This window comes from Cetorhinus maximus, chromosome 3 (assembly GCF_964194155.1).
Source record: "Cetorhinus maximus chromosome 3, sCetMax3.hap1.1, whole genome shotgun sequence".
Lineage (NCBI taxonomy): Eukaryota > Metazoa > Chordata > Chondrichthyes > Lamniformes > Cetorhinidae > Cetorhinus > Cetorhinus maximus.
In genome coordinates, this window is record NC_135881.1 from 45,948,238 (window position 1) to 45,960,620 (window position 12,383).

A 12,383-nucleotide genomic window follows, 5' to 3' on the forward strand; every position below is an offset into this window, starting at 1 on the left:
TAGCCAGACTGAGAAGGGTGCAACACACTGCGATATTGCAGGAAACCCTGACGGGAGTATATTGGAGTGAGCCACCTGAGCAGTCCAAGCATCTGAAACGCGTCTTCAGAAGCCCTATGGTCTGGCCTATAAGGAAGCATGTGGAGCTATGAGCAACATTGTACCTCTCCTCGGAACAACTCAGAGGGCAACGCACTGATGTCATCAGCCAGCATTTCAGTGGGCACCCCTTATCCCCAAGCAGCCATCCCTGCTCCCCTCGAAAATCTCAGGCACCTGGGAGCAACTCAGGATATAGGAGTCATGGCAACTCCCAGGGTACCGTGCAAAAACATGCAGTATGGGCTTCCGGTAATCACACACTAGTTGTACGTTGATGAAATGATAGCACTTGCGGTTTCTAAACATTAGCGCCTGCTGCCGTGGAGCCCATACAGTCGATTGCATCCTGCACTCTTGGGAAGCCTGAGATGGCGATGAAGCTGGTGAAGATCGCAGCCTGGCTATTTTTGTCCAAAGCAAACCTGGCATAATGATGGGCCTTCCTGTAAAGGGCATCTGCGACCTCCTTTATGCATTGATGTGTTGCGGACCGAGGGATGCCATACAGGTTGCCTGTTGATCCTTGGAAAGAACCAGAGGCCAAGAAATTGATTGCAACAGTCACCTTCAAACCCACTGGCAGGGGGAACCCTCCAACTCCATGTGGTGTCAAGTCTTCACAAAGAATATGGCATATGTGATGTACCAGATCTCAGGACAAGCGCAGAGATGCATGGCATTGCCTCTCACTCATTTGTAAATAGGAGACTCTTAGACAATAAACCATAGATCTGGTGAGTCACCCCCATTGTCTGGGTCTCTCCTCCTGACCCTCCTGTTCATCCTCTGGTTCTGCCTGACCATGTTCCTCCTCCTGGAGCTGTGCATGGAGTCACCTCTCCCTCCTTCGCCTCCTCCATTGCATTAGGACCCTGACAAAGGCAGCATTGAGCCCTGGATCCATATCTGCTTTTGCCATCTCTCTGAAAGGAAACATTGAAGACATTAACGATTCAAGAGGCTCAGAAGATGACATATTTGGAGACTGTAAGGGTCCATAGTTTTTCCTGCCCTACTTGCATGGTGGCTGATGCTGCCTTGTCCCTGAGACACTAGCACAACATCGAGGTGACCAAGATGGCATCATGGATGTAACATCTTGAGCCCTGCATGGGATGCTAAAGTTTAAATGAGACTAGTGACTCAACCTAGCTCTGTGCTCCAGTCTCTGATATGGCATATTAATGACCAATCAGTTGCTCATGTTCAATGAGTGGATGCCCTTTGGCCTTCATTGATGGAATGCCATATATGATACAGTTGTACCTCCTTCACTACTGCCTGCATTCCCAAATTCTACATTCCTATGTGTTATCCTTGAGGTGCAGTGACTGTGATATGTAGCCGCTGAGTTCTGATAGCCCTTTAACAGTGCTAATGAAACCATTGGCTTAAGTGGCTTTCATCGCAAGGAGGTATTCCTCCTTTCTTTCTAAGCAGATTCCTGCGGCAACAAGGGGTTAGAGGGTGACCCCGGAAAGGCCCCTATCGTGTTCATCCTTCCGCCTGACTGCCATTCCACAGCCTTCCCTCCCCATTGCCCCCATCGTGTTTGCCCTTCCCTGTCACTGCCATTCCACCGCCTTCCCTCTCCATTGCCCCGTCATGTTTGTCAACCTGACCCACGCCTCACAGCCCGCCCCCGGTTGAAGTGCTAGTCTCTGAAAGTGGAGGCCTGCATGAGTACCACAGCACAGTGGTGTGCCTCGGGACAATGAAAGCAAAGAGAAGGAACAGTCCAGCCCTACAGTCCCAGGAGGGTCGTGTTCATTGCAACAAGATGGGCACAGCGCACTGGCAGGTATGTTCCACTCACCTCGAAGTTACCAGCAAACTAAGTTCTGACTTGTGCATGCCACCCTTTTTCAAATGAATTTGAGGCCGACGTAATTTCCTGCTGGCGTGACAGAAGATTGGAAGGCATGGCAAGATATCTGGCAAGCAGCTGTTTTAATGAGCATTCATGACATGCTAATGAATGCGTTCAAGCCACTAGTTGGCAGGATAACCGACCCACCATCAACACACCGTCCGAAGAAATGCGACTTGTTTTACGACGGCAGATTTGCGACTTTTTGCCTGCCACTGGATTCTCCACTCCGGCCCGCCACAAAATCCACCGTGGGCAGGATGGGAAAATTCCAGCCAATTGGTCAAATGGCCTCCTTCTGCACTGTAACAATTCTGTGATTCTTTACACATGTCTATTATCTTACTCTACACAACTTATCCAAACACCACAGTGATCCAATTAGTGTTCCAACCCACGAGGTGTCCTCTGCTCTCAGACACATCTTAGTGCTCCCCTCATTACCTCGGAAGAGGTAAAGGCAGGCTGCACACTTCCCTGGCTATATGGGTGTGGGGATCATGGCAGTCGGCCTCGTTGTGTAGGAACCCGTTGGAGTCCTCCCTGCAACTGCAGTACCTGCATCTCTGCAGGAGCAGCCCTATTTGCTTGGGCCCAGCTAGCAGATGGTGCATCTGGCTGAGGGGCCAGGGAATCTAAGGACAGTGAGATTCCCTCAAAACGCATGAATCCGTTCAACCCCTGTTCTGATGCTCAGCCATTGGTGTGCTGTCCCGTTGGTTGGATAGGGTGTGGTGCCAGGCCACATCTGCCATCCCCAATATGCTACACTTAAGGTAGTTCTGTTCAGTGTCTGTTGCTCCTCTCCCACCTCTTGCATGCACTGCACGTGCTGCCGCACGGAGCTCACCACGTGGTTGGCCATTTTCTCATGGCTGCTCATCATACGCTCCCCAACCCGAGTCATAGCCAAGACAGACTCCTCCATTCAGAATGCATGAGCTCACAATGCCTCAGGGAACTCAGCTGGATAGTCACATATCTGCTACTGCGGGTCCAATTATTCAGTCCCAAAGGGAGAGTCCTGAGGGTCTGCCTCACTGCCCCACAGAGCATCCCAACGATTGCCCTCCCCTTGCTGTATGAACTGTGCAAAGGCATCTCTGCCTCTGACATCTCTTTCTGCACACTGGTGCTGTACTCTTCACTCTATTTCCACTCTTAAACCTACCAGAATGTTCCTTTGTTCTAGTCCCTTCTGCCTCAGAAGGTGATGACGGTGCACCCTGAGACTCATGTGCCTCATCCTCATGACCAAGGTCAGACTCCTCTCTGGGGTGTGGACTGGGATCTGTGAGAGAAACACAAGACAGCTATGAGATGGTCATGTACAGCACCCCCAATCTCATTGACCTTCCAAAGTAATGCTTAAACTATGTTTTTGCTGCCTTTCTATAGCAAATCTGGCTGAGATAGACAGATTTTTAATCAGTAAGGGAATCAAGGACTATGGGGAAAAGGCAGGAAAGTGAAGTTGAGGATTATCAGATCAGCCATTCTCATTGAATGGCAGAGCAGACCCAATGGGCCGAATGGCCTACTTCTGCTCCTACGTCTTATGGTCTCCCAGGCTGCAAACCTTCACAACTTGGAGTAACCAATCACCATTAGTGCAGAAGATGCCATCTCGAAGGCCCATCCCTCCCCTCCCCCATCAGCCCTCACTGCCACCTGTGCTATTCCATCAGCTCCGGGGCAGGCTTTTTATGTTGGCGTGCGGTCGCACGCCCAAACCAATTGGACACAAAATCGTGCGAGATGACGTTGGGCGAGCGTCCCAACATCATCACGCACTCACGCGATATTTCGGTCGGCGGGCACGCACAAATTTCAGAAGCGTGTCCACCAACAATTAAGAATACATTTAAAGTTGTTAAAGCTCCAATTGTCCTCGATTTTTCAGGGTCCGTCCAACCTTACAGTTGGCAGATGGACAAATTTGCCAGGCGGAGTTTGCATTTTTGAAACCTCATGCAAGGGTGGGATGAGGTTTCTGTTATTAAATGACAGAAAAATAAAATTCAATGGACAGATTTTTTAACACATAGATGTTCAGGTGACTGATTGTGATGCTTGGACATTTTTTACTAATTTTTAAAGCTTTATTTAATTGTTTTGAAAGTTTTCAGCTTACATCAGCACCAGCCCTCCTCCCGCCCCCCCCCCCACCCACCCCGGCAGTGCTGAACATTTCAGTGCACGCTTAACGCTGGCTGGCATTTAATAAGCCAGCCAGCGTGAAATCCATGTCAGGGGCCGATCACGGTTGGCGGTCTGTTCCCCGGCTGATCCTGGACCCGCTGATTGTGCCCGTCTGCCGACCTAAAAGTTCAGGCCCAGGCCATACACACCTGGGAAAGGGAACTCACCGACATCCACACGCTCAGATGATGGCATCCACGCAGTGGCCATTGCCCGCTCCTCCACAGCTTTGATCTCTTTCAGATTTTGGGTCCACCCCCCCACCCCCACATCCCCTTGGTGTTGCGGACCCTCTGAAAGGAGAAGAGAGAAAGGGTGATATGTTGGCTCATCCAGGGTTGGAACTTGGAAATGCCTCTGAGATGTCTCAAATGTCTCTTCCTCAATGGTCTGCATTCACATGTACATTACACCCTTCACCCTGGCCATGGACACATGAATCTACAGCACTGCTGAGCATCCCGAGGTCCCGAGGCCAGCAATGATGCATACACCAAGGACAGCATGCACAACAGGAACATCTCACACATCTGACCGTAGCGCAGAAAGTCACTGAAGCGCTTATGGCACTGGAACTAGCTTTGCTGATGATGGCCAGAGGCACTGATCACCTCAGCTATCTTGAACCAGGCTGCTTTAGTGGTACTGGGAGGTAGCCTGGCCCCTTGGGGAACAAGACATCCTTGTGGGCCTCCAGCTGCAGCAGCAGTATCTGGAGAACCTGGACGCAGCTCCCTCCCAGGACTTTTGGCTACTCTGGGCGTCGGTCATACTGAAATAAGGGAAGAGGAGGCACATGACTCAGCATGTGTGGTTGTCATGCCTTTCCTTGACTTGAACTTCATGCAATTAAATGGTCAGGGGAAGGTGCTGACCTGTGTGTGGCATGGGAGGAAATGGCTGGCACAGATTTGGTGGCCTAAGCATTGCGTTACAAGTGACAAGGGTGGCAAGCCAAGTCCCAGGTCACAAATGCAGTGAGGGCCTGAGGAGTTCAAGGAGTATCCATGGCTTGCTTTGTGGTTCTTCTAAGGATAGGCCTGTAAGTGCTCAGTTTACTGCGTCCTCCAAAGGGGAATGCATTGAGATGGGTGTTGTGGGCGTAAGAGGGTCTGAGTTGGTTGGGGTGAACTGTGCTGCTGTAGCAACTTGTAGAGTTGTGTGAACTGCTGCATTATGTTTCTTAAAAAGTCAGAGACTTTCAGGAATGAGCATCAAAAGACTGGTGCAGCAGGGTTCTCAAAGGTAGAGTGACAACATAGGCTTAGAACAGTGAACACATCCATATGTATTGGTTTAACTAAGCGTATGCAATTAATGGGCCAGCTCACAGAGGGAAACAATGTTTCAGCTAACATCAAACTACACGGTACTTAAAGTGCAAGAACACGGATCACCTTCATTGGTGTGACAGGGCTGTCTCCAGACAGAATTTTGATTTTGGCGTTGTTTGCTCCCCTTTTATTTGGTAGAGGACAGGAAGAAACCTGCCTCCACCCCCAACCTTTTCCATCCCTGAACACAAGCGTTAACCCAATCACAACTTGAAAACTGCACATAAAGCCCACCCCTTGCTTGAAAACACGAAAACCCAGTCATGAGTCAGGTGTGCATTTTGGAAGCCAGAAAAATGCCCGACTCGCATTTCGTGAGCCCAAGAGGAACATCTGGTCCTAGAGCTGTGCACAATACTCCAAGTGCGGTCTACCCAAGGTTCTATACAAGTTCAGCATAACCTACCAGCTTTTCAAGTCCATCCCTCTGGAAGTGAAGCACAGTGCTTTGTTTGCTTTTTTATTGGCATTATTAACCTTTGTCACTAATTCTAATGATTTATAGATTCATACTTTAGATCTCTTTGCTCTTTTATCCAATTCAGACACTTATTTCCCAAGGAATATGTGGCCTCCTTATTTTTCCTCCTAAAATACACCACCAAACACATGTATATTGAAATTCATTGCCAATCACGTGACATTCTGCAAGTTGATTTATGTCTTGCTTTTTTGTCGCAGTCTCCCTCAGTATTCATCATATCCCTCAATTTTGTATCATCCACAAATTTTGATATAGTACTTCTGATTCCCGAGTCCAGATCATTTATGTAAATTGTGAACAACAGTGGCCTTGACATCAGTTTGGGGAACACTACTTCTCACCTTTTGCCAGTCTGAGTGACTACCTTTAACCCCTACTCTCTATTTGCTGCTTTGTTACCAACCTGCTCTCGATTTTGCTGCTTCACACCTAATTCCCTGCAATGAGTATGCTATGTAGCAATTTATTGAAGATCTTTTAAAAACCTGGATATGGTACATCCACTGCATACCCCTTATCTTCTCTTCCTGTTACTTCTTCAAATAATTCAATAAGATCACTCAATCATGAGCTTCTATTTTGACATCCATGCTACTACTCTTTATTGTATTTTCTTTTTTTTCCGGATACTTAACCTGTACAAACAGCAGCATAAGAATGGATCCTGATGAACTGTCAAAAATGCTAAAATACATCTGGCCTGCCTCCCCAATTCTTACTCCCAAAACATGCCACACATAGAGAGTTCTATCTTGTTGTGCAGTGTCCCTTGGGGAAGAGCGACCATAAAATGATAGAATTGTTCATTAAGATGGAGAGTGAAGAAGATGAATCCGAAACTAGGGTCCTGAATCTAAATAAATGTAACTACGAGGATATAAGGTGTGAGTTGGCAATGATGGATTGGGGAATCTTACTAAAAGGGTTGACAAGGGATAGGCAATGGCTAATATTTAAGGAATGTATGCATAAATTACAACAATTCCTGTCTGGCATAAAAATAAAACAGGAAAGGTAGCTCAACCATGGATTACAAAAGAAATTAGGGATAGTATTAGATCCAAAGAAGAGACGTATAAAATTGCTAGAAAAAGCAGCAAGCCTGAGGATTGGGAGCAGTTTAGAATTCAGCAAAAGTGGACAAAAAGATTGATCAAGAAGGGGAAAGTGGAGTATGAGAGTAAATTTCCAGGGAACATAAAAACTGAATGTAAAAACTTCTATAAATATGTGAAGAGAAAAAGATTAGCAAAGACAAATGTAGGTCCCTTACAGTCAGAAACGGGGAAAATTTTAATGGGGAACAAAGAACTGACAGAAGAATTGAACACATATTTTGGTTCTGTCTTCATAAAAGAGGACATAAATAATTTCCCAGAAATGCTAGGGAACCAAGTGAGAGGGAGGAATTGAAGAAAATCACTATTAGTTAAAAAAATGGTGCTAGAGAAATTAATGGGGTTAAAGGCTGAAAAATCATAAGGGCCTGATAATCTACACCCCAGACTACTAAAGGAAGTGGCCCTGCATTGGTGGTCATCCTCCAAAATTCTATAGACTCTGGAGCAGTTCCTACAGATTGGAGGGTGGCAAATGTAACCCCACTATTTAAAAAAGGAGGGAGAGAAAAAAACAGAGAATTATAGACCAGTTAGCCTAACACCCGTAGTGGAGAAAATGCTAGAGTCTATTATAAAAGACATGGTAACAGAACATTTGGAAAGCATTAACGGGATTAGACAAAGTCAGCATGGGTTTATGAAAGGGAAATAATGCTTAACTAATCTACTGCAGTTTTTTGAGGATATAACTGTAGAATAGATAAAGGAGAACCAGTGGATGTGGTGTATTTGGAGTTCAAGAAGGCTTTTGATAAGGTCCCACATAAGGAGCTAGTGGGCAAAATTAAAGCACATGGGATTGAGGTAATATACTGGCATGGATTGAGAATTGGTTGACAAGCCGGAAACAGAGACTGGGAATAAATGGGTCTTTTTCTGGGTTGCAGGCGGTACCTGGTGGTGTACCGCAGGGATCAGTGCTTGGGCCCCAGCTATTCACGATATATATAAATGATTTGGATGAGGAAACCAAAGGCAGTATTTCCAAGTTTGCTGACGACACAAAACTGTGAGTTGTGAGGGGGATGCAAGGAGGCTTCAAGGCAATTTAGACAAGTGTGTGTGGGGGCAAACACTTGGCAGATGCTGTATAACATGGATAAATGTGAAGTTATATGCTTCGGTGTGAAAAATAGAAAGGCAGAGTATTGTTTAAATGGTGATATATTGGGAAATGTGGATGTACAAAGGGATCTGGGTGTCCATGTACACCAGCCAATGAAATTAAACAGGCAGGTGCAGCATGCAATTAGGAAGGCAAATAGTATGTTGGCCTTCATTGCAAGAGGATTTGAGTTCAGAAGTAGGGATGTCTTATTGCAGTTATACAAGGCCTTGGTGAGACCGCTCCTGGAGTATTGCGTGTAGTTTTGGTCTCCCTACCTAAGAAAGGATATACTTGCCATAGAGGGGTTGCAGCGAAGGTTCAGTAGGCTGATACCTGGGATGTCAGGACCGTCGTATGAGGAGAGATTGGTTCAACTGGGCCTGTGTTCACTAGAGTTAGTAGAATGGGAGGGGATCTGATTGAAACATGTAAAATTCTAACACGGCTAGACAGACTGGATGCAGGAAGGATGTTTCCCCTGTCTGGGGAGTCTAGAACCAAAGGCCACAGTCTCAGGATACAGGGCAGGCCATTTAGGACTGAGATAAGGAAAACTTTCTTCACTCAGAAGATGGTCAACCTGTGGAATTCTCTACCACAGAAGGCTGTGGAGACCGGGTCACTGAGTATATTCAAGAAAGAAATTGATAACGTTTTGGATATTAGGGGCATCAAGGGGTATGGAGAGAAAGCGGGAATATGGCATTGAGGTAGAGGATCAGCCATGGAGCATATTGAATGGCAGTGCTGGCTCAAAGGGTTGAATGGCCTACTCCAGCTCCTAGTTTCTACGTTTCTATGTAAAACAACCCTGACGTACCAGGGGTTAGTCTGGCGAACCTCTGTTGCACTCCCTCTATGGCAAATATATCTTTCTTTGATAAGAAGACCAAAACTGTACAGAATATTCCAGGTGCGATCTCACCAGAGCGCTATACAATTGCAGCAAGGCATCTTTACTCTTCTAATCAAATTCCCTTGAGGTGAAGGGCAAAATACCATTTGCCTTCCTAATTGCTTGCTGCACCTGCATGCTAACTTTTAGTGACTCATGAGCAAGGACACCCAGATCCCTTTGGACATCAACACTTCCCAACACCTCACCATTTAAGAAATTCTCTGCCTTTCTGTTTTTTTTTACCAAAGTGGATAACTTCACATTTATTCTCATTACGTCCCATATGCGATGTTCTTGCTGATTCACTTAGCCTGTCCAAGACCCCTTGATGTTTCTTTATATCTGCCTCACAACTTACATTCCCACCGAGTTTTGTGTCATATGCAATTTGGAACTATTACATTTGGTCCCCACAGCCAAATCATTTATATAGATTGTGAACAACTGTGGCCCCAGCACTGATCCTTGTGGTACCCCATTAGTCACAGCCTGAGAATGACTCGCTTATTCCTACTCTGTTTTCTGTCCATTCCATGCCACCATATTACCCCCAATCCCATGTGCTCTAATTTTGCTTACTAACCTGCTGTATGGGACTTTATCAAAAGCCTTCTGAAAATCCAGAGTAGATGTGGAGAAGGGGGTTACTCTTGTGAGCAAGACCAGAACTAGGGGCCATAAATATGAGATTTTTTTTATTATTCGTTCATGGGATGTGGGTGTCACTGGCGAGACCAGCATTTATTGTAGGTATTCCAGGATTTTGACCCATGACAATGAAAGAACAACATGGTGCTGAAGATGAGGAAGATGTGAAGAAAACATGTCAAAAATATTGGGCTGGGCTTTATGTGGGGCGGGCAGGGTTCGCAAAATCCAGCACATGTCCTTCCCATCACCTATCCACTCATCCCCAACCTGTATGAAATTTCACAGGGGGGCAGCGGAGGCACTGGGCAGCCTGCCTGCCCTTGGGCCTACTGAGGCCTTAAATAGCTCTCATCCTGCCCTCACCAGTATTTTACCCGAGATAGGGGGATGCCCACACCAAGTGAGTAGCCTAGCAGTTTTAGCTACATGGGCTGGTGTCAGGCAAGGGGGTAGGACCACCTTTGCGGGTCCCCTATGCCCATCGGAGGTACCCCCTCCAAAGGTCATGGTCATACCCCCCTTTAAACTTCCCTCCGCATTCTACCCCCCCAACCACATCCCACCCCCCCACCAGCCTCTCAAACCTGACCTCCACTCCCCTCCACCAGGGCCTGTGAACCTGAGCTTAGCAAAATTCTCCCCATTTAGCTTGGTATCCATTAATTGATGATCTCCTTTGCGGACTGCCTGTTTTCCCAGATGTGTCCACTGTTCCCAACTGGCGCTGCTGGTACTACAGAGCTGTTGGTCTTTCGATTGGCCAAGAGCTCCATGAGGGGCGTATTTCCTGCCTCCAGCCTCTTAATGGCCAGTTGACCATTAAATGACAGCGGGGCTGTTTTTTTCTCTCCCTCCTTTTTTAAATAGCGCGGTTACATTTGCCACCCTCCAATCTGTAGGAACTGCTCCAGAGCCTATAGAATTTTGGAGGATGACCACCAATGCAGGGCCACTTCCTTTAGTAGTCTGGGGTGTAGATTATCAGGCCCTTATGATTTTTCAGCCTTTAACCCCATTAATTTCTCTAGCACCATTTTTTTTACTAATAGTGATTTTCTTCAATTCCTCCCTCTCACTTGGTTCCCTAGCATTTCTGGGAAATTATTTATGTCCTCTTTTATGAAGACAGAACCAAAATATGTGTTCAATTCTTCTGTCAGTTCTTTGTTCCCCATTAAAATTTTCCCCGTTTCTGACTGTAAGGGACTTACATTTGTCTTTGCTAATCTTTTTCTCTTCACATATTTATACCCCTGGGCGGGCTCCCCACCAACTTCTCAGCTGGGGCATGGAGGCCAGAGCGCACTGTAAAATCCAGCCCATTGTGCTTTCCAGTCCGTTAAATTGTGTTTTAGAAGAAAACAAGCAACAAATGCATAATTAAACATAGATATGCTATAGTAATCAATAATGGTACTCCAACAGTAATATGCTTTTCTACATGTGCCATAAGAGTAAAAATTTGCATTACCATGTTTTTCCACTGTTAAACCAATGGTAACTGTAGTTTGCTGTTCACTGAGAAACTGTGATCTTAATGATCACGATGTAAGATAATAAGATGAAATTCGGAATGGACAGGATCAGTAGATAATTCAGATATAATTACTTCACACAGAAGGTGGTAAATATTAGGAATAGACTCAATCCTGAAAATAATCAGTCATATTAAGAGAGAGTTAGATGGGTGAGAAAAGTAATTGAGATAAAAACAGAAAATGCTGGGAAAACTCAGCAAGTCTAGCAGCATCTGTGGAGAGAGAAACAGAGTTAACGTTTCGAGTCCGTATGACCCTTGTTCAGAGCTGAAGAGAAGTGGAAATGTGATGAAATTTATACTGTTAAAGGGGGACGGGGCAGGTGGAGCTGGGATTGACAAAGATGTCATGAACTAAAGGACAAAGGAGAGTTAATGGTAGTGGTTAGTGCTAAAAAAAGGTGCTTAAAGTGGCATAAAGGTAAGAAAGCAGAGTGTGATAATAGCAGAACAAGGTAGCATTGTGTGAAAGAACATCATGGAACAAGTAACAATGACCCTGTAAGGAATGGGGTAGGGGGAGGGAGTAGTTGTGGGGGAAAAAAAGGATAGAAAATGGGGTAGAAGAGGGGATAGAAAATGGGATAAAACCATGGATTAATGAATAAAAATTAAAATTAAAATGGATAAAAAATGAATGTAGAAAAAAGGGGATTAAAAAAAGGGGGTGAGGATGGAGGAGAGAGTTCATGGTCTGAAGTTGTTGAACTCAATGTTCAGGAGGCTGTAAAGTGCCTAATCGGAAGATGAGGTGTTGTTCCTCCAGTTTGTGTTGGTCTTCACTGGAACATTGCAGCAGGCCAAGGACGGACATGTGGGCATGACAGCAGGATGGTGTGTTGAAATGGCAAGCGACCGGAAGGTCTGGGTCATGCTTGCGGACAGACCGGAGGTGTTCCGCAAAGCAGTCACCTAGTCTGTGTTTGGTCTCCCCGATATAGAGGAGACCACATTGGGAGCGGCGGATGCAGTAGACTAAATTGAAGGAGGTGCAAGTGAAGTGCTGCTTCACCTCAAAGGAGTGTTTGGGCCCTTGGACAGTGAGGAGGGAAGAGGTAAAGGGGCAGGTGCTGGAG